A 23,744-nucleotide genomic window follows, 5' to 3' on the forward strand; every position below is an offset into this window, starting at 1 on the left:
CCTTTGGGTTTTCTTTCTTATTTTGTGTCATATCTGCCGTTTAGCTGCTTATATGCTCATCTGCATAATTTTGAGGAGACATTTGTGTATGTCCTTTGCATGTGTGTGTTGGTAAAGTGTGTGTGGAAGGTAAGAAGACAGTAACATGGCAGGAATGAAAAGGAGAGATGTCATGTTTATTTGAAAAGGACACCTGCAGAATTCATGCTAGATTGGCCATTGCCATGAGCCCGTTGGCCCTACAAATGTGTTTTTTGACCCATAATAGGTTACAGCTTGATTTAATAGGTCACATTTCACTGCCTTTATGGACACCTTTACATCTTCTTTTCAGGGTAATTATCTTTACACACATCTGATGTGGCAACGTAATTGACTCCTGCTTTTGTACGGCTATAGGTTAATGAACCAAACTGATAATTTCTTTAAAGAGAATAAATCACTTGTGTATTGTTTTTGAAGTGATAGTGAAGCTGCATGTTTAGAGGGCTGCTTTTGATTTAACAAGAACACTTTGCAGAGGGGCAGCCACCATCTGGGGCTCTCTGCTGCCCAGTGCACAATGCACAGAGGTGTTCTGGAATTTTCTGCTATTCCTGTCTCCAGTGGGCTAGATCCTGCCGGGCTAACACCCCTAGAACTGATCTGAAGTAAGTAAAATTATGGCAGCTCACATCCACATGGATGCTGATCTGAAAACTGGCTGGGGAAAAAACCTTCTAAAAACCAAGAATCTATTTTTTTTAAAACAAAATCACAGCATTCCTAAAAAGCCCCAAATACATGACTTTTATTCCAAAGCCAACATTTTCCTTCACATTGTGCACCAATGTGAGCCCATTCATTTCTCAGTTCCTCATGTAGTAAAGTGTGCAGTTTACCGTTTTGATGCTGGTTTGTTTTCATACAATTTAAAAGGAGTCTTTGATTAACAACGATCATTTGGCAGGGTTTCTTAGCTGTTTTAAAAATCTGTTTGAACAGTGGAAGAACTTGAGCAGGAAGTGCCAAGTTTGCAGGTGCCTTTAGCACTTTTCAGGCTTTTAATGGACACTGCACAATGTCATTACACCTCTTTTTTTTTTTTTTTTTTTAAACCATGGCCTGAACAGAATCCAGAAAACCCTATTTGTTTTCTTAAGAGAGAGGAATGATATATTTATGGAGGAAGGGAAGCATGCTCTGATATGAAATATTCCTTTTTTTCTGAGAATATGCTGCAGCCCCAGAAAATGGGCAATGTCCAGGTATGTTAATTTTTTAACTTGTGTAACTTCCCTTTGTGGTTTTATTTTACATTACTTTACTTTATTTTACATTATTTTCCTCTTTGGCTTAAGGCTCAGTTTTGTGACAAGCATTGGTAACAATCTGTGCACAGTGTGTCCAGAAGCTGATTTAATCATATGGACTTGAATGTAGATTTTATGCATATTTGTTGGTATTTACTGAAACAGCACCTCTGTTTCCGTGTAATGTATTTTGGGTTTTTGAGGAGCTGAAGACAGGGACTAGGAGGCTAGAACATGCTTTTACAGATGATACTCACATGAATGGGCCTGTTAACTTTAGACTACCAGTCTGAGAAAAGATAACTTGTAAGCAAGGTCCATGCTGAGGGCCCTAATTAGTGAATGTGTGAATGCAGAGCATGTGTTCCAGAAGCCCATTCTCGTTACTATTCAGGACATGTTGGTCTGTGTTAATAAAGATGTCACTTCCACTTTACTATCCCTAATTTACTTTATTACTGATTAAGAAATATCTGATAGATTAATGGTACATAGAGTGCCGGAGCTTGTCTGGCTTTTTGATCAGAAAGAAGATGCAAAAGGGTCATAAACCTCTGGGTCTACCCAGCAGAGAACAGGTGCATTAGGTGGGGATGCAGCCAGGTTGTCTGCCTTTATTTGGTACCTTAGCAGCCCTTGGAAGTGAGGGGCATCCAGGAGTTTTCAGGATGGAAGTGAATGGAGTCCCAAATGGTTTATTCACCTCTCCCAGCTGCTCACTGGGGCATAGCTGAAGACACGGGCACCAGTGTGTTGGGTCTGCTGAACGTGCACTTCTCAGCCTGTGCTTATGGCTGAGTCACCAAATCCCACCCCTGGCTGCTGGGAATGGGGATTATGCATTTGAGGGGGGTGGTGTTTCTGTGGTTTTACCACCTAGCTCCTCTTGACCAATTCACACCAAACTTGGAATAGATGGCAGTGCTCTCAGAGTGGAACGTTTTGTGAAGAGCAGCTGGGAAAGAGAGAGCCCAGCGAGGTTGTGGTGGGGAAATGGGACATGGTATGAGCCCAGCTCTCATCATTTGTTAGAGAACCCAGTCACAGAGGAGGAGACAGGCAGAGCTGTGGGAAATACACCTTTCTCTCACTGATCAAAGCACTGGTGGCCGCAAGCTTTCAGTAAGCTTGTCTTAGTTTTTGTACTGTGGGACAGCTTCACATACAGGACTTAGGAAGGGTGTTCTGTAAAACTTCAGTACAGGGTATTTTGGAAAGTAGAACTTGGAAAGTATCTCTCATAAAAAACATCCAAATGCAAATTCAGGCACTTTCTTCAGCCTTCCATCACACCCTGCTCCTTTCTCCAGTTCATCTCCCTGAGCAGGCACAGCAGCAAGCCAACAACTTCATGTACAGGAGCAGAACCTGCTGAGTTCAAAGGAGCTGGGTATATAAATGTAAATGTTTGCAGGATCAGGATCCTATGTATTGCATGGAATTTGGCCTGGCTTTCTGCTTCCCTCTAGGATTTGACCTATTGTTTTTAAACACTTCTGTAATTGATGCATTTTAATATTGCTGTGATGTTATCCTGAAAGGCAACTGGGAATTAGCATACTGTATTTCATTATTTCATGACTTTTTATATATTCATATTTAGACTGAGCAGTGTTAAAAAGAATGTTTTATTTCATTATGCAATTTTTAGTGAGCTTATTATCAGTAATATGTTTAGCATAAAATTTATTAGTGACATGCCCTTTAATTTAGCCTGTCTAATTGGTGCTAATTTAGTTAGATTGCATTAAATTACACCCTTTAATGTAGCTATGTGTGGGTCAAGAAATCCATTCCAACAGGTTAGGTAATTTTTCATGCAGCTGAACAGTAAAAATGGTATTAAGGTAGCTGAAAAATGCAATCATGTTCCAAAATAATAGTTTTCCTGGATATTATTATCAGGGAAACAGGATTTCTGTTATAAGTGTTCTTTGTTTGAAGACTTACAGGGTTCATCTTCCATCTAAACTCATGTCCCCAATCTTCACAACAAAGACAAAGGGTGGGGATTAAGATCATTACTCTTACGTGAGGGGGAATTATTAAGAATGATCTTTATTTCAGCCTTCATTCCTTCTTTATCATGCTCAGCACAAAGATAACAGTGAAAAATATGTTGTCCCTTCTTTTATCTGAGTTTCTGCTTTCTGCTCCATTAGAATTACTTTGGTCAGATGGTTGGAGTGGAAAGTAATTGATTTGATCTCAGCAGTGTACAAAGAAGCAATCTGAGCCTGACAAAACAAAACAAAAAATCTGACCTGTAAGAGTCATCAATCTCTAGCAGCAAGAGCAGAGGGCACGGGCAGGGCTCCTGGGGGCAGGTCCTCAGCTCCTGTAAATTGTCGCAGCTGTTACGAGTCAATGGTGTTTGAAGTCACTGACAATTTTGCCAGTGGAGGTCTCAGACCCTGGATTTGGTTCCCAGTTTCCTGCTCAACCTCCAGAAATCTCTCACTGCTCTCTGCTCCCTGCATGTGCTGCTGTCTCCGCTCTATGGAGCAGCGATTGTCGTGTTCCTGTGCCTCCATTCTCTCCCTCCATCCCAACTCATCTGCTAAGAATCAAGCCCAAGCCCAGGGCATACTTCTACAGTTCTTGGAGGTGTTTTACTTCCAGTGCATCAGGAAGCTCCACATCTTGGTGCTGTTGGTAGCAATGGTTCCAAGAAAAGGTGGATCAGGAGCAAAAGACATCAAGGCTTTCTCTGAATGAATGTGCGTCAGTCCAGCATATAGAGAGTGTGCTCTCAAAGCCATGGAAATCAATAAATTATCTCCTTCCAACTCCTTTTTCTTACAAAAAGATCTTTAGTCTTTTATAGACCTGTTTTGAGCCCATGAAGGGCCCATGTAGCACAGTGGGTCCCTGATCTGTCTCTGCAGTTGTTTGCTGAGGTTATGCTGTGGTGTTGCTATCATCACTGAAGGACTTCTGTTGTTGAACTGCACTTTCCAGTTTTATTGTCATCATCCTGTTCTTGTTGAGCTTAGGTTTATGATGTACTGCTTGAATAAGTAGAAACACTGGCTCTGTTTTCCTGTATAACCCACTCCTGACAGAGCCTTTACATTTATAAACCTACATTTGTCAAAATTTCAGGTCATAATCTCAGGAGCCCCACATCCTTGGAGAGCATCCAGACACCAAACATATGGGAACTGGGTGAGAAGGAGCAGCCAGTAGGAGCTTAGATGCAGAGCACCACTAGGAAGGACCCACAGGGATATCAGCTGGTTTTTGACCCCTGCCAGCATATATGATATTATTGCAGCTGAGTCACAGGTTATTGGGATTTTGCAGGTAAGCTGCTATCTACACTCAGAAATAAAGCTGTAGCTCATTCAACTCCTTGCCTGCCCTGTATTTAAGTGGTCGCAGTTTTCCCCTGCAGCACCAAGGAGAAAAATAACTTGAAGGAACAATATTCGTAGCAATTTTCTCTTCCTACTGAGTGCTAATCCGTAGGGTATCTTCTTGGCAAAAAAGAGCCAGTTATACCAAAATATCAGCCTGAGTTTCCTAACACAGCCAATTGAGCATTAAGAACAAAGTTAAATGCCTGTTAGGTCTGATCCAGAAGGCTTTTTAATTCCTTGGAAAAGACTCCCATTCAGATGTTAGAGCAGTTGTAGGGGATTTAACCCCCAGAAGGCATGGGAAAAGCCCTTTTTGAGAGTGTTGTCTGGGCTAAGCTTTTACCTGTTTGATTTTGGGAAGGATGTGGAATGAACTTTTCCTATCAACCAGCTGTTAAACTGGAAGGAAAAAAGAGCAGCAGCAGTCCAATTGCAAACATCATACTGAGTATTATGTTTTGGGTAAATAAATATAGAAAAGAATAAGTGGAAATCTTCCTCTAATAGGAAAATACATCAATGATACTGTAATTAGAACCAACATTATTCAACTGCAAGAAAGTATTTATTTCACTGTGATTACTACAGTTGTTTATTCTAGGGAGCTGTATCCAGAAGCAGAATATCCAAACTGCATATCCAGCAGCTAAGACAAGTTTCTTAAAATTCTGCTTAGTGGCTCAGTAGATACCTATCAGGAGAGCCCCAAGACAGTGGGCTGGGCAAGCCCACCAGTGCAGCTGGGTCATAGCATGGTTACAGCTCTGTGCCTCTGAGTGGGAACCTGGGGAGCAACGAGATGGAGCTCAGGCAGGGCAGAGGGAGCACAAGGCTGGCACAGCTGCACACAAAATTAGTCTTTTCCAGCATTGCTATGGTCCTGCCATGCATGCAGCCATGACAGATTTTATCCCAGAGATGAGACTTAATAGCCTGGGTGTGTTTTCAGAGCTTTAATAAAAAGAGTGTATTTTTAAAAGATGTGTGTTTATGTATTGGCTTTCGATCTAGAACAATAAACGCTCTATGCAAACTGCGGCGGAGCATCCTCCTTCCAGCTCTTTAAACATTCCCAAACACACATTTCAGTCCCATTCCTGTGCTCTGTCATCAGGAGAAAATGATCAGCTCCAGCAGCAAAGCCAAGTTTACAGCCAGGCTCATGAGGCTGATCCCAGTAGACCTTGCTCAGTAGACCTTCCTAGAAGGCAGCAGCTGAGGGGAACACAGTGTCTGGACAGAGTGGCTGAGGATCCTCTGGCAAGGAAGGGAGAGACCTGCTATCTCTGCTTCATGCACTCCTGCCTGAAATCTGGAGGTCCTGATAACCCTCAGTCATTCAAAATATTGAGAAACATTAGCAGGATGTTGGATCTAAATGGGCAGTTTAATAAAACATTGCGGGTTGGTTCTGAGGCTTCGTGTCAATGTAAGGGAAATTAGTCTCCCTGGGTCATCCCCCTCTGCCCTGCTGTCAGCGTGGGGACTGGGCTGGTCACTCTGGGCATTTGTGGCACCCTCCTTTGTGTCCAAAGCAAGCAGAGAAGTGATGCCAGCCTGCTCATTTCTCTGACAAGAGCTGAGCATGCTGGAGCTGCAGCCAGGGCTGTGCTTGCCAGCACTTAACTTCATGAGCAGAGACACTGGGAGGTGATGCAGGGTTGTGCTGGGACACTTCTGCTACAGCCATCTAGGTCTGCGAGAGTTTCCTCAATCTCATATGAGCTTTTGTACTCTTGCTGTAAAGCCAAATCTCTCACAAGGAAATGCTTTGTGGCTGGATGTGTGCCTGCAGCCGAGGTGCTGGTACAGGGAATCCTGCAATGGCTTCCCCCTGTCAGATGGGATGTGGTGTTCCCAGAGACCCTGGGCCATTGTTCTGGCCTCTGGGGAGAGCTGAGGGTCAGACAGGGAGTGCAGTCTCCTGGACTGCACGGGAGGCATCTGGTAGAGCAGCAAGCCGGGCTCTCCTGAGAAGCCTGTGACACGTGGCATGGCCATTCAGGCGTTGGGCAGTCCTTGGGGAAAGCTGCAGATTGCCCTGAATTGATTCCTATTGCCTGCAAGTAGCAGGCTCCAGCTTCTGGCACTTGCTCATTGTTTTGAGTGCTGTTAGGTGGGACACTGCTGGGGGGATGCAAGCCAATACTTTGTATGAAAATATTTAGAAAGAGATAAGAAGAATCTGCTTTTCATCTACTCTCATTCTTCCCTGCCAGCCTGTGCTTTCTTTCAGCTCAGGAGACTGAAATCTTCTGTTCTCTAGTAAAAAGAAGTCACTCTGTGAGCAGAGGAGCTAATGAAGCCTGGCTTGTAATGTCTCTCTCTCATGTGGATCCTCTGATATCTTACAAAGAGTGAGCTTTATTAGCTTTTCCTGAAATGGGACAGCAGTGGGGTCCTTCTCCTCTCCCCCACTGCCTTCTTTTCAAACTCTGAAGAGTTTCTGTATCTTTTGACCTTGATGCTGGACAGCAGGGGTGAGTTGAACACCCTTTTTGTATGAGAGCACAAACACATGCATTATTTCAGACTCCCATGACTACAATCCGTGGGTGTCTCTTCTGTCAGGAATCAGGCTAAAAATAAAACAAACAAATACCCTGAAATTAAAAAGAAGCATCAGTGTTCAGATGACTTCATGGTATAAACTGAGGAATTGTCTAAAAAGGTGTAAAATAAGGCCTGCACACAGCTAAGCTTACTCAAAGCAAAATGAGTCAAATAATTTATTAGAAGATTGGGGTGTTGGTCCTGAAATTTATATATCTGTTAACACATACACAAGACAAGCTTCTCTGTTTAGTCCACGTCAGCTTTCCCTTTTTTTATGGTTAGAATTAGTGAGGCAGGAAAAGAATGGTTCATCCCTGCCACAGGTGGCAGGAGTCAAGGGAAGTTGAATGGGTTAAAATCAGTGCTGGCTTCAAACATCAGATTTTCCTTGTCAGTTTGTCACAAACACAACCATATTTAAATTCAGCTGCTTGGGTAACACCCAAAAGCTATCATTGCAATTATGATAGTGCATCAATTGCTGTAAATCACAAAGCTATAGATAGGGTGTAGTTGTCATGTTCTTTGTGATTAAAAGATGTAGAATCTCTAATCACTGCTACAAGAGAGTCTGTCATTAATAAAGGGAATCTGGAGCTGGAGAGCAGTATTGATCGTACCAAGGAATTTGCAAACTATTTCTCAGCTTTTGCACACTTTGAACAGCCTTTCAAGATGCACCATCAGCTTTGTACACACACCCCCACATCCACACCTCCTGGGCTGGGGTACTAAAGGAGCAGGTTCACATCTGCCTTGCTCTGGCTCTCTAACAAGAGGACACACTATTTTTTTTAGCTATTTCCTGTCCAAAGGGGCACGCTTTCAGATGTCACACTCAGAACTGGTGCCCTGTATTTTTCCACCTGGAAGGAGTAATGACCATTCCCCAGCACAGCCTCACAACATACTGATGTTGGGGGTCTGGGTGTCCCCAGCAGTGCTGGTGCCAAACCCCTGTGAGCTCTGTGTGGCTGGCAGAGGGCACCTGCAGACCCCACAGCCTGGCCCCAGTGCTGGGGCCAGCTGCAGCACAAGCCAGCCTTTTCTCTGCTGTGGCTTTAAATAACTCCTTCAACTTTTGTGCAAATGACACGACTCCTCTGCCTCAAACTGAGAATCAAGGCTTTACCTTGTGCCAGGATGTCAGTTCTTACCATCCATTTTCCTCTTCTTTAAGAAAACAAAACCAAAAACACATACACAATAACCATCCAGAATAATTTATGGCCAATAGTCATAAATTATTTACATTCACACTGTAGAATTGTAGGGAAAAAAGAATATTAAGGGATCAAGTATGATTAAAATGGAAGGATACTGCAAGATTGTTAGGCTGCTTGGTTATTTTTTATGCATTTGGCTGTTTGTTTGCTTTTCTGTCAGGAATCTCCATGAATCAACATACAAAAAATTTATGTGATTTTTTTATTAATATGTAGCATGTAGTTAGAAAGCTTTTGCATGCTTATAGCTTCCACCCACAATTACACAGTTCCTTGTATTGGTCTCTGTGCATATGGCTGTGTGTATATGCACAATATCTCTATGTAAATGTTTTTAAACTCATATTCTTTGTATAGAAATACTATACCCTCATGTTGCAGTTTTTCTGGTTTTCACCACTCTCTTCTTTATGCTTGGGTGGTCATATTTTGAAATTTCCCCAGGACCAGTTTTTCATGCAGTCACGTTTCTCATCACATCTGAAGGATGTTGTGCCTCGCATGGTAATTAGGTCCTCTTTGTTTCATCTGCTGAACCGCTCTCTGTTACTTCCTGCAGCACGCTCACGACTGGAGGCTATTGCTGAAATGTTAGAGCAGTGGAGATTCTCTAGGAGTAAACAGCTTCATGTTAACTTGGGGTGGTTTTTTTTGTGTTTTTTTCACACTGATTTACATCCTGTTTAAACCTTGTGCAATTATATTTATCCTTCTTGCTTTCTTAGAGTAATGTCATTTATTGAAATAATTTATTATTGCATTGTGTGGCTAGTGGGCATATATGGAAATCATCTGAGTATTTACACAAACGTATGACTTTATATATAAAATCCCACAAGTATCTCTGTCCCTCCCTAAGGCTTGGAAAGGCTGATGGCTTTGCTGGGAGCACAAGCTGCTGTCAAGCATTGCAGAGTTTATGCTTTCATGGCTGAAAAGAAAGCTCTGATTGTTAGTTTTTCTGACCCTGCCAAGGGTGGCTTTGGGCTGTGTTTGGGGGCTCTGGGCAGGGGTGGCAGTTTGCAGGGGAGCCACTCTTTGCTGGTGCTGGGGACAGGGACTTGCACATGGCTCAGCAGGGACTGGCAGCCCTGTGAGCTTGGCCAGGCCATCTCTGAGAAGGGAGCTTCTGCCAGCACAGCTTTATTACCTCCCTTCTAGCTGTCATCTTACCACAGAGAATCAACTCCTAAGTTTTTCTCTTTTGTTATTTAAAAGAAAACTTTCCGAACCTGCGTGACCCCTTTTGCTGGTGTGGCCAGCTCCTGCATTTTAGGTTGGCAGGTTGCTCCAGTGGGAGCCCAGGGGCGCTCGTGTGAGGCAGCTCAGGTCGTGCTGCTGCACCAGTGAACCCTGATGGAGCTGGGGAAGGCAACAGAAACCAGGTCAGGTTTGCCCTGAGGCTGCTGGGGAACCCCTGCCTGGGGTCCCTGCAGAGAGACATCCAGGGCAGGAGCGCTGGAAATGCCTGGAGTGTCTCAAGAAATGAGAAGTGATCTAGTAACTGACCCTGAATTCCCTTTGAGTCTGTACAAAGCCCTGGAATGCCTTTTTGCAAAACCTACCCCAGTGCTGTGTCAGGAACCCTCTCCCTGCCTGGCTGCTGGAGGCCAGCGAGTGTGGATGGCCACGAGCCCTCCAAGCAGCTCACAGTGGCAGGGCAGGGGGGCAGCAGGAACATTTTTCACCCTGTTTTGTTGAATAGCACACAGGGCTGGTTCATGTTGGGTACACTGCTGGTCCAAGTGGGGCACATGTATAAACATGGGGGTGCAGCTAGGCTTGGGAGAGATGTGAACAGTGATAGTGAGTGCTTCTGTCAGCATGGAATTCCTACTGGTTGATTGTCCTTTCCTTTTTTTCCATCTCATAATTAATAATGCTGCAGTTACTCTGATTATAATGATTACATATCCCTTTAAGTTCCATCTAGATTGAGGTTTACATGGCATTTTTTCCTTGTTTGTGTGTTCTGCAAGCGTATTAAGAAAGTCTCTCAAATAATATTGCCAAACATCAAGTGAAATCCTCTCTCCTGAAGGGCTGATGAGATCATGTGCATATGACTGTGTGTTATCTTGAGCTGACACATGGAATTAAGTCTTGGACTATCCTCACCTAGGACGACATCATCCTGCCAGCTTCTTCTCTCTTCTGGCCATTTCAGATACATTTTTCTCTTCATGCAGTCAAAGCAGGGCTGTTCTCTGGAAAAGCCAAAGAGAAAAATCTGGCAATTTGATAATATTTGAGAGTTTCTTCCATTTCATTTTGTTGAGCTTACGGGTTGCACACAAACAGAAGCATTTGTGACAAAACACCACCCACACATTTAGCCCTGCAACAATGCTGTGATTTTAATAAACTGAGTTGTATGTGGAAGGGAAACTGGATTTTCTGTTATCCCACAGGCAAAATTGTTGGTGAGGAAAGCCTGAAATTGAGCCTTGCAGCTCTGCAACTTGAGGGACAGAGTTTCTACATCGAAAGATCAAATTTAGCAGCACTGCCACTTCTTTTAATTTCGTTGTATTTTATTGGGTTTTAAAAATTCTAGGAAATTGTGATAATCAGGAGCAGACATTTAGGCATTTTCCTAATTAGCTTTAATATTTACTAAAACAAATTCTGAATTGTTTCTTTATGGAGCTTCTGCCATTATTTTGTTTTGTTTCCTTCATGAAAGTGGTTTAACAGGTTGAAATCAATAGGAAACCCCTCCATTTTGATTTGTCTTTTTAATCATCAAATAACTTCAAAATTTAATCTTTCTGTAAGGTTTTTAAAATATTGTTTTAAGTCCAAATCAAAGCAATTCCCCTTCCTCCCTCCAATTCAAAATTATCATTAAGCAACAAATTGCTCATTGTCTGGCTTAACAGGAGTGGTTGGCTCTCAATCTTACATTCAGATCTCCAAGTCACTGTCTGATGGGGAATTTATTCCCCATCTGTTTCCATTTCTACCCTGTGAGTTCAGCCTGGCACACGAGCCTGCTGCACAGTTGTGGGGTTTGTGATCCATGTTTAATTCATCTAACTTTCAGTCTTTAGCTGAGACTCCCCAGTTAAGCCCAGTGCTGACCCTGGCCTCTGTCTGTAGTCAGTGCAGAAGTGGGTTCACCAAGAAGGTGATACTGCCCATGGAATATCTCAATTAAATGCCTGAAGAATGACTTCTCTAAGATCAAGCTGCTGTGTGCTTTAAGCAGTTCTGCTGAAAGAAACCTCCTTGGCTTTCAGAGAATGCTGCTAATGGGCTCATTGGCTTGTTAGGTCAGCCAGCAAACAGATGCTGGAGGTCCTTGGGAGTTAAGCACCAAGACAGCATTGTCCTTCTGGGGAGTTCATGCATTTCAGGGGGGTGATGTGAGACATGAGACTGCAAAGTCATCCCCAAGCTGCCTTTATTCCCCTGAAATGCTCTGTGTGTCAGACCTGATTTCAGTCATAAAATGGAAATAATAGATAAAAAAGGTCAGACCATTTATTGAGGATTGACATTTACAGCAGTCAGGATCTCCAGTTGTATACAGCTTTGTGTATGTATGTCACTCCTATGTGACACCGTCCTGCTCAGGAGCTCCATGCCACTGTTTCTTGCTATACCTAGGTGATGGGAAGTTATCTGTTGCTTCTTTTGTTTCTGCAAATGTCTAAACATAGAAATGCAGCATTAATTAACTAACCCAAAGCTGCAGTACACATCTAGCAAAATGAAAATTCCCAAATTCCCTCTGTGGCTTCAAAATTATTTTGTTTTTTACTGTAATAAATTCTGTCAGAATATTTTTGTGAAATAAAACTGTTTGAAATTAACTGTTTTCTTTGAAAGTTCAGTGTTAAAGCACCTGTGTCTTGTTGCAGGCACAAGAGTTGTGCATTGGGTCACTGACAGAGTTTGTGGGTTGAGTGCAGTGCAGGAAAGTGGGTAAGAGCCCAGATCCAGAGAGCACTTGCTGCTTGTGCTGCATTCAGGACCTGGACACAAAGTGCTGCAGGAGCATCACACTCTATGTGAGTGTGTGTGAAATAACCCCAGCAGCAGCCCTCAGATCCATAGGTGATCTTTGCCCCTGAGATCTAAGGAGGAGGAAAGGAAAGGAGAAATACACACTCAGTTACACACACAAATACCCACGTGCAGAGTGGAGACACCTCAGATGGGCTGGCAACAGCTAAGCCATTAAAGGTGCTGAAGCAGGAAGTGCCAAGTCACCCTTCACAAGGGTACAGAAGGCTTGCTAATGTCACTGCTCATGTCCCAAAGGTATCTTGCAATTCTGGTATTTGTCTCCAATGCCCTCTGTGAGATTTGCATTGCCCTGGTCTGTTTTCTCATTGCCTTAATGGTGTGACTTTGAGAGCTGAGCCTTGAGATGGCTGTGCCTCAAGGAGACCCAGCACACCCCCTGTAAATGTGGCTTTCTTCCCACTGCTCATGCATTGCTGCAGAATTATTTCTCAGTGCTTTGAATTAACGGGTTCATATCCTGGCACTAAGGGTTTAAGGGGCCTTGTGCAGATAAAGACACTAGAATTTATAGAGCAAGTACAACAGTAGTCTAGAAAGCATTAATGAAATGACCTATCATTGGATAACAGGTGTTAGAACTCATGTTCCCCCTTTCCTCCCTTCCTCCTCCCAAACAGGATGCTTTTTAGCCTTTGGATAAGATGTCAGAATTAGAATAGAGAATTACTAGTCAATCCCAACTTCAAAAATTAAGAAAAAAAAGTGTTTAGGCTTTATGAAATATGTCTTCTAACTTAAATGCTTGTTTAGATAGCTTTTGAGAACAGTCTAAGAATAAAAAACCTGCTCTTTATATAGAGCTTCCTGGCCAAAGACCTCTGGGCAGCTCCAGAATACCAGATCAAAGGATTTACAAGCCACTCACTACTTAAAATGGTGCTGTTATGTTCAGCTTCAAAATTCTGGATTCCTTTTGCCTTTATGACACCTTTTGGTGAAGAGGAAAAGCTGTCTAGTGGTCCTTCAGGTTCTGGAGGTAGTCTTGATAGTGTGGTGCACATAGGTCAGGTTATTTAGCTTGAATTTGGACCTCTTACACATCTGAGTCGTGTCTTTTGTGCAGATTTGTTTTTCTGCTTATGCCATTGGTCAGAATAAATGGAGGGATGGGATCTGCCCTGGCTGCTGGAGGGGTTTTTCTTGGGGTGTGCCCAGTCTCCTAACAAATCAGTGTCTTTCCTTGACCATTTCTGATGGGATTTGGCAGCAGGTCAGCATCCTTAGGTAAAGAAAGGCTTCCTGAAGTGAGCAGCAGTCACAGAAAGTAAATTAATGGAAGCAGGCATCTGCTGATCTCTTTGACAATAAGGAATTTCACTGCCAGCATTTAAAAACCATTGGAAATGGTCTCCATTGGAAACCAGATTTCGACTTTCTGCCCTGGGCTGCCAGAAGTATTTCAGCATAAAATGCTAAAGTAAGTTGAACTTTCAATTATAATTTCAATGACTGTCTAGTGAAATGGATTAATGCTCTGGCACTGCACCTTTGAGGCTTTGGCTCGAATCTTGTAGGATAAAAATCTGTCTGCTTTGACAGTTGAAAAGGTCAGAAGTGAAATAATGTCAGGTGGTCTTAGCCCAATTCAATGTCTCGATTAAGAAGTAGATGTAAAAGTTGTTGATGTGGGATATCATATCGGATTGTTTTCAAAAATATAAATATTTTTATTTACATTTTGTGATCAAAATCAGATGCAGACAGCTGCATTTGGGAGAGATGGAACTTAGTTCTGGAACACGGTTGCAAAGTGAGTAAAATGCAGGTTACAATATGTAGTACCTTGAGCACAAAAGCTTGATTTCAATCAACTTGAAATTGATTTCCTGATATTTCACTGTGTCAAGGATAGTTCACATAAATATTTTTAAAGTTTAATTTGGGAATTTTTATTAGCTGAGAGTGTATAGAAAGAACATGTTTTTCTCACTGTTGAGGCAGGGCAAGAGGTCTCTTCAATTTACTTTTTTGAAGCTGCTGCAATTCAATTCCTAGGCTTATTAAATAAGATTGTGGTTAAGGAGCAAAATACAGATATTTGCAGAATACATTTTTCTCTTATCTGAATACATACTTATATAATTTTGCATGATGATAATGTATAAATATAAATTGCTTCTCCAGACATCCCTGTGAAAAGGTCACTATGCAAAAATTTGTAGCAATAGTAACAGGAATTTCTGTTGGGAAAAAGGAGCAAATGTGGGCTTGGGGCTGTGTCTCAGTTATGGGGACAGTGGGTGACAGAGCTCCAGAGCACCTGTGCTGCCTTTTATCCATCCCAGCCCCACTTGTCCCCAGCCCTCCTCTCGTGCCAGGAGCCTTGGCACTGCTCCACCAGCAAAGTCCCAGATTTGCTTTGCTTGTTTCAATAAGAAACACGCACACAGGACAGTGCAAATTGAAAATCAGCTGTCATGGCACGCTACATAAATTACACAGTTCTGTTTGGTAATCCATTACAGATGATTAAATAAATGAGTGGTTGTGTCCTGTTCAGCACTGGTGAATCTTTGTTTTATTTAATTCCTTGTTCTGTGTGTGGGGGGGGGTGTTGTCATGGGATTTTTTCCAGTTGGGTTTCCATCTTAGGGCACAGACACCACAGTCTCCACGTGGTCATGATGCAGTGCAAGAGCTGGTGGGACTGTCCCTATGTTGTAAAGATTAATTGGCATTCAGTTAGGCCCCATAAAGCAGGGCGTTAGCCTCTGCTCTTCCTTCAGATCATGTAGTGGGCACAGACAGAAGTCTGTTTCTGACATGTGACGTGTACTTTTTAGCAGGCCGATCCTCCCAGTTGCAAAACCTTCCAAGAGTTCCAGAGATTCAGGTACAGCCTAACGTGGGCCACTTGTAACATGGTCTGCTGAGGTCTGCTAAGTGGGGCCCAGGGGACCACTGAAACCACAGAATTATCTTTTATTTGTTCTATAGATTTTTCTGACCAAAAAAAAAAGAATGTAATACATCACCATCCTCACCCTTCCAGGACGTGTGGTTTAATTGTAGTGTGCACTCCGAGGGCTGTCGGTGCTGCCCGTGGTGGGTGCCAGGGGTGGCAGAGGCCAAGTGGCCCCTCTGCAAACCATTATTTATAAAGGAACAAAGTGGTAATTTTGCAACTATCACAGCTCAAATATGGGGCCGTTTTGCCGGTAATAAAACTATTACTCTGTAACTGTTTACTTATCAGGAGACCATTATGTGATTGATGACCTGAAAATGGAGGTTATCTTTCAATTCATTTGAAATGCAAACTGACTAGAAAATCTATAGTTATTGCCTCGTATTTTTAAGCAAAATCAGGCACCTACATTGACTTCCTATTTACATTTCTTTGAGAAGAAAAATCACATAAAAGCTATCAAGAAACACATTTCACAGCAGGCAAATTAATTGGTTTTACTGTATTTGAATGGAGGGTTTGTCAAATAAAACATGCCATGACAGTTAATAGTGTCATTTAGAGGCAGAAAATTATTGGCTTATTTGTTATTGGATAAAAGGAAGGCAAACACTTTGTATTAGGAAGTTTTAATGTGTTTAAAATCCTCATTAGGGATTTATGGACATTCTTGCTTAGCATAGCGCCTCATTAATTTGAGGCTAAACAGTTACTTCTGTGTTTCAATTGCAATTTTTTTTTCCCTTTTCTTTAATTAGATCTCGCATTAGAGTTTGGTCTCTACACCACTGGAGATGTAGAATTAATTAATGTGATTTATAAATCTAATGGAAGTGAGTTATTCTTAGATATCTTTTCATTTTAGTGAGCAGTTTAACTGCGCACAGCATAAGTGCACACAGATCTAAGAGATTTGGGGAGCTCAGGAAAAGTATGCAACTTCTGCATTGAATACATTTAGCAGTGTCCCTTGGCATTAATAGATCAAAGCATTTTAATTAGAAATGTAAGTAAAAGAGAGGCCATAAAGATCCCATTCAAAATCAGATTTTCCTTGTTCTAAGTTCTGTACTGTCCAAAAAGTGTTATTTAACTCCCCTTTTGTAGATAACCATGCCATTCAGTGGCAGTTGGGATAATTGTGTGCCTTACTATTTAATGAGCATAAGATCTGGCTCTTAATGTAGTCTGAGTTTGGATGCAATCACAATAAAAACATATTCAATAATTGTACTACTTTGTATTAATAAAAGGAAAATAGCTTTTATTTCCTATAAGAATTTAATTTATTTGATTGAAGTTTGTGTTAAAAATGTATCTGTGTAGACTAGTTATGCTAACAGATTGGTATTTAAACCCTAAGATATTTCAAAATACATTTGTTTCCCTCCAAGCAGGAACAGTCCTTTGAATTCTAGCCCTCTCTTTTGAAGACAGTCTGAGGTCATGGCTTGCAAGTTGTGACTGTGGTGGAAGCATGTATGAAAACAACTAATTTGCAAACAAGCTCTGAGCAATTAGTTTGGGTCCCAGCATGGGCCTCGCAGCTGTGCGAGCTGCTGTGCAAATTATACCCAGGAGGACATTTTTCTGTGAGGACATTCATACCTGCTTTAAAAAGCAGAAGTGAAACAGGTAACCAACACAACCACCCTCTGCATCCTCGTAGCCACAGTAGGGGCACTGTCAGATGTAAATGCACCTTTGAGAAGGTTCCTCTTTAAAACCCCCAAAGAAATGTTACAGTCTGCATTCCCAGGGTCAAATAATGCTTCAGGTTACACTGGTGGAGCCTCACTGACATCAGGGAAGCTTTAGTCCCATTGCCAAGGCCACAGTCTGACCTAGTGACTTTGGTACTATTTTAGCAGGAATTTACACAGCTCCTGCCTGATGCTGCTCTTGTGCTGGCGCATACTGGGAACAGACGCCGCATTCCACTAATGTGAAATAGATTTAAAGGAGATCCAATTCCAACCTATATTAAATTTAGACAGCTGTGTCTGTGCAGTAAAGGATTTTGCATGATTTCCAAGAGGTTCTACTCAAGGGGTTACACTGAGAATAAATATGGTGTCTAATTTACATCCCCCTCACTGAGGGCAAGTGGACTTGTAAGCCAAGCTCCCTTCATGCCTGTTAAACTGCTTCTTTGTCTTAGGAGAAGTTAAATTACATTCACACTGGCAAAAGGAAGACAAGAAACAGACACTTGATCATTATTTCTGCCACACCACATATCTCACTGCAGCAGAGGGTTGCACAGTCTGTTAGTCAGGCTTTGATGTTTCAAATGGACAAGTGCACGGTGGCATTTTAGGTCAGGGCACCTTTTGTCATCACTTTAGTGGAAATGTATAAGGTAATGTTTTCCAGAATAAGGTGAAAATGCCAAGGCACATAAGAAAATGTATGTATTTTATTTAAGTAAATAGGTTCTTGAAGTTAAAAGAGAAGGAGGAACTGAAAGAGAGGAAGAAGAAGAAATATGGTATTCCAAATTTCCTTCCTCTGCCAATATTAAATGGTTATAACAACAGCCTCTATGCAAGCCAGTGTTTTGATCATAAATTAAGTACTGCAAAAGTCACTTTTGTGGCTGGCTTAATACTGACATTATCAAATACTCTGGTATTATCATCATGGTGAGTTTACTACATTCAGAATATACCATAAGTAAAATGTGCAGCTTTACCTACATTATGAAACTCCCTGGAGACCTTAAAGTGAGAGATCACTTTATCAGTCTTCCTTCTCTAATAGAGTTTGGCAATTTACTGCATGAAAACAATGGTGAACCATTGAGTTGAAATTGAACATCAGCATATTGTACTTTCATGGAGACTGTTTCATGCTGATCAACACTGAAATGGTGTTGTTAAAAGAAAACACCAAAGAAATTTAAAAAAGGAAAAAATGAAGTAAGTTCAACACATACTGAGAACAAGAAGAAAAGTATAATTGTCACATCCAGGTCAGTCTGGTTTAAAAGTTGCTGTAGCAGAACTAAATGCCAGTGAAAAAACATCGGGCTTGCTCAGTGAAAAAACATAAAGTTGAGCTTGCTCAGACTGGTAAAAAAAAAGGTCGTTGTAAGCTGAGTTCTTTGTAGGGAGATGAAACTGAATCCCTTTCAGTGTGGGGTTAGTCACCCCTCTGGTGTGACTGCACAGGTCTCTCTGGCTCTTGGGGAGGAGCATACGAGAGTCATTGGTTTTGTATGAAGCTAAAGGTTCCCATTGTGGGCAGCTTTGGCTTCTGAGCTAGAGACCTTTTGGGAAGGTCACTGAAATCAGTGTGAGTCTGATTCAGTCAGGTTTTGGACCACACCAGTAAGTTGTTTTTCCTAGATAAGGTGCTTTACTAGGGGGAAAAGGCATAAACTTCTCTGGCCACCTCTGGATGAGCAGCTCTCACTGCAGGCCAGGCTGCCTTAGCTTAACAAATGAATTAATTTGCTCCTTAAAACTCTTCTGTGCTTCCAGGTTCTCCAGTAAATGCATATTTTACACAGTTTCTGCAGTATTTGTATTAAAGGAGAACAGAGAGCAGCTTTCTGTATTTTGTTTTAGGCAATAGTTTTTCTTTCTCTCCTAATTTTTTATATATGAGAAAAGTATCTGTTTCCACAGACATTTTAATAAGCCCCAGGAGATATTTCTGGGGTTAAAATAATGGGAAATGTAGTCTTCTCATGGTATTTTGGTTCCAGGATGGTGGAGGCACTAAAAGAAAACAGTGGATATGCATTATTTAGGACCCACAAATGGCTCCCTTGAAAATGAATAAGCCTGTGAAAAACACATGTATGTATTTGAATACCAAGGGAGCAATTTGGGGCTTGTTTGTTTTTGTTTTTTTTTTCTTTATACCATCGTGTTTGACTTCATTCAGTTTCCTCTGAAATGCAAACATACAGCCCTAAAGTATGTTGGTGATATCTCCACAAATATCAAATACACCAGAAAAGCCCTACTGTCAGGTTGCGATATTCATTCCTTGCTCTTTGGCTGCTTCCATTCTTACACACTTGCACTAAGGTTAGTAAGGAAGAGCCAAGAGCCTCTCCCAGCTGGTGAGATTAGCTGGCATCTATTCCAGGTGTCTTTAACATGACTGACACTTTTTGGACATAGTATTGAGAAAAGAAGCAGGATCACGAGCTGTGAAACATCGCAAGGGGGTTTGGGCAGCGGGCTCTGAGCAGTGGTGTGAACTTGAAGTAAATATGGAACAATCTTCTCAGGAGGAGAGATGTGTAGTCAGATGGCAGCTAGGGGAGCCATTAAAGTGGAGAAATGAAGCGTGAGTGTGCAAGAAAATACTGGTGGCAATCAAAGGGAAAGGTGGTGTTGGAAAGACTTGGGCATGTATGACAAGGGCATGTTCTCAGATTTGTCATGAGTGTATTGCAAGAATTGAACCATGGGTTCATACAGGTTGGGAGATGTTAAAACATCATCCAGCCCAGTGTGTTGTATCTGGAAATTCTGCTAGTCTTAGGACTGCCCCATCCATTTTCCACTTTTATTCATCAGAAAAAAAAAATCAGAAAAACCAAGCGCTCTCTGTTACTGGGAAGCCTGGAAGGAGCTGAAGGCACTCAGAGGACAAGGCCTCTGCTGACTGTCCTCCTCTGGTTTTCTGAGTGTTTCCCTGATATCACTGTGAGGTGCACACTGGAAATGATCAATCAAGGCTCACGCACAGGATCTTTTCATGCTGGCAAGTGAAAAATCAATTTGTGTTTGAAGGAGTAAACAGTAGCATGAGCTTCATTTCCCCAGAGTCAAAATGGATTCCTTGATAAAGGAGATGACAAGGAAAGCTGAGCCCTTGATGTATAAGCACATAGGTGCTCATGTGCAAGAAATGAGTGGACTCCTACATTCATTTTCCATGCTACACTTACCTTTTCAATAAAGCAAAGATAGGAAGAAGAGATTACTTGTTGAATGCCAATTGTGTGTCAATAAAACCAGGGGGATTGTTCACAAACAGTTTATACAGATGAAAATGTAGTCGGTCACTTCTGGCAAAGACATTTTTCATGGTGTATTTCTGCTTTATGGCACTACATTTGAATTTTCAGAACTATTTTCACAAGTCTGTTGGAAGATTGTGTTGCTAACATTTCTGAGAAATGTCTGCTGTTGGATGTAAATTACAGGGAAAAGAGTCTTTGTATGATGTTTCTGTGCCACAAAAACAAAATCTGATCTCATGCAGGTTTTAAATTGTCCAGGAGGTAAGAGTAGTCAAGGAACTGTAGAATGAATAAATGGAAGGTTAGACCAACGTGACTCATCAGATATTGTAACCATTCACCCAATGTCATTTGATCTGTATAACATTAAAGGCTGCTATTCCCTCACTCTTAGATTTCTGCCCTCCTTCCCTCCCTTTAAAGTTCAGCACTGAGCCACCCAAGCCATACATTAAACCCTTTGGTTCCACATCATTTAAGCTCTCTCCTCTCTCCTGTGAGACCAAAAAGTGAAGAAAGCTGTAGAATACTGGCTTCTATTAGGTGGAATATTTGACCATCTGACCTTTCCTTTTTTCCTTTTTTCCTTTTTTTGCTTTCTCTTTTTTTTAGCAAGCAATATTTAAAAGTAAACATGAAGCATTTTGATGCAAAAGAGGTGTGCCAGATTAAAAGGAAATTGGAAGATGAGTTCAGTGTAGCATGTAGCTGTTGTGAAATCTGCTTGCTTTGATTGAAGTTTTATTACCTCAGGACGTCTGTCTGCAGCTTATGTGCTGTTCTTCAGTCTGGGGTTTGTGAATGCACTGCTGGCTGAGAGAAGAGCTCATGATGTGAATTGCAACCACTCAGTCTTGCAGAAGCCAAATTCCTGGAATCTGTCCTTTCAGCTGAGCTAGACCATGCTGCTCATAAGGGAAGAAAAGCACCAAGAGCATGCACAAGTGCATACTGTGCCCTCCTTTTTAGACTCTGATTAGTGATGAAAGCTGAAGAGGAGAGAGGGGGGATGGAGAATCACATAATGGGTCCTAAAATGCTTGATTTTTATTAGATTAGGAAAGTAGTAGCATGGGATGAATGTCCAATCTTGACTAAGCTACAAGAGAATCGTGGTAGTTTATTAATGGCATTTCTAATAACAATTTGTTGTAGTGCTAGCACTTGGGGAAGTGATGAATATTGTATCTGCTCTGTTTCATTCTGTCCCAGTGAATCTGTGCTTGGATGCCATGGTGTGCCATGTGGGCTTGCTCACACTTGTTAGCTGAACGTGAGTGTTTATGGACAATTAAACTTGCAATTTTTAATTCACACTTTGAAAGGTTGAGAGGTTGTTTTTTCCTTTTTTTTTTTCAAGACACTCTAAATTCCTAATAGATCTGTGCCTTTCAAGTCTCTTAGAATGTGCAACTGCAGCATGAATTTAGAAAAATGGTCTCATTTCTTTAGAAATCCATTAATAGTAATGTACTGAAAGACTCTTACATTGATCTTCTCTGTGATAGCCATGTTGTAATAATTATTCTTTTAATGTTTGCATCAATCTAAATGGTTTCCTCTTTGTGCTCTCTTCTACTTGGATCTCCCTATATGACAATCACAGCACTTTGACATCTTGCATTACTTTAATACCAATGATTCAAAACAAAGCAATGCCAAAGGGAACAAAAGTTCTGTCAAGCTATTAAAATCTTCTTTGCCATTAACACAATTAAATTGATGCATGAGCATTTAGAGTTATTAGCAAGTGCTGCCAGCAGAAGCTGGTTACAATTGCATAATATATAGTGGGCTTTATTAAAGTAAAATGGTATGTTTACTGTTATTATCTTCATTAGTTCTGAAGTAACATAAACTTAAACAGGGCTGTGAATTGGGAGAGGACTGTGAGACAACCAAGAGCATGCTCTGTCCTGTATTAATAGTGAGGGACACAGTCATCTAACCATTACAGCTGGCATGTGTGATGGTAGGGAAGGGTGTTAAATAAAGAGAGCTTCTGTACCTCTGCTGCTCTCACTCTTCCCAGTCTGACTCACTCAGCTGGATTTTGGGCTGCTTCTGTTTCTGTGGTGAGAAATTTTGTGGTTGATGTGTTCACTGTGAGCTTTTTGGAGGACTGTTTGTTTTGTTTTCTCATATTCCAACATATTAGTTTTTCAACGAAAAAAAATGAGGCGTGTATTAGAGACACGTGTTCTGTCCCACTGCACAGTGCAGTAATACCCCTGGCTTGCTAACCTTTTGATTAACCATATTCCTCACTGAATGGGAGCTGGGATGAGGAATGGAAACACAGAGGAGCAGAGAACTCAAAAGTACTGAGGGAGGAAAAAGTAATTTCAGTGAAAAGTAGGGAGATGAAGGAAGTCCCATCAAGTCCACGTCCTGTCGTGTAAGGGTGGACTGCACGCCTGTTGCAGTTCATGCTGCCCACACGTGGGCAGTTCTCAGCCAGGCTTGTTAGGTAATTTGAGCTGAGTAGAAACTGGGGACAAAAGGTAAGGCTCTTTTTTTGGTTGTTTGACAGTTTTAAGGTGATATTGTGGAATATTATAATCTATAATAGATAAAAATCACTAATATCCCTGTGGCGTAGTCATATTCACTGGGGTAATCCTTTACCAAGATACTGATGAACTGTTGGGAATTCAGAGAACAGTGATGAAATAAGCCAAAGGGGAGGAAAATCTGGTTTATCAGGAAAGAAGGTAAAAGTTGAACCTAGAGCATTGGGAAAAAAGTGCATGTCTGTGTATGGTGTAAATGTGAAGGGAAGTAATTAATTACTTCTCGTAGTGGGAAGAGCTCTACAGAAAAGCTGAGTTGACGCTGAAAACAAAATTTTTAACCATTATAAAGAAAGTACCAAGTAGTTTGCAACACTCCATATTTCATTAAGGGAAGGCATGGGAGACCCATTTCCCTACAGTTTTTGGGTCAGACTAGCCACAGTACTAGAAGATACGGGAAAAATCTGCCACGTTAGCAGAGCATGAACTTGGTGATCTAAGAGGTCTCTGTGGTCTTTGACTTCTGTAGCTGTGTGGGTTTTTCCATGAAGCTTAGTGCTGGCTGAAATGCAGGCAGAAGGCCATGGCCAGTGCTTTGGTCAAGCTCTATAGCAGATTAGGATGACAGGGGTTAAGTTTAGGCATGACTGTCTTTCTCCAAACCAGTTACTAAGGGCAATAAGGTAGAAGAATCAGAGAAAATAGTCTCATTGAATATTTATGGCACAAAGGACTTAGCTGTGCTTTGGTCGCTTCCTGAATTTGGTCTCTTCCTCTCCTGCTTTACCCCGTGATAAAAGCCCACCACAGCTCTCTGCAAGAGTGGCTGTATCACACCTGCCTGTTGTTTTTGTAATTGTTC

At 41.6% G+C, this 23,744-nt stretch overlaps 1 protein-coding gene across 3 annotated transcripts in view; it reads left to right on the forward strand.

Moving 5' to 3' along the window:
- Positions 1 to 23,744, forward strand: part of AFF2 (ALF transcription elongation factor 2) — a 323,813-nt gene that overhangs the window by 151,860 nt on the left and 148,209 nt on the right. The window lies entirely within an intron of this gene.

This window comes from Fringilla coelebs (assembly GCF_963513975.1).
Source record: "Fringilla coelebs genome assembly, chromosome: 11".
Classification (NCBI taxonomy): domain Eukaryota; kingdom Metazoa; phylum Chordata; class Aves; order Passeriformes; family Fringillidae; genus Fringilla; species Fringilla coelebs.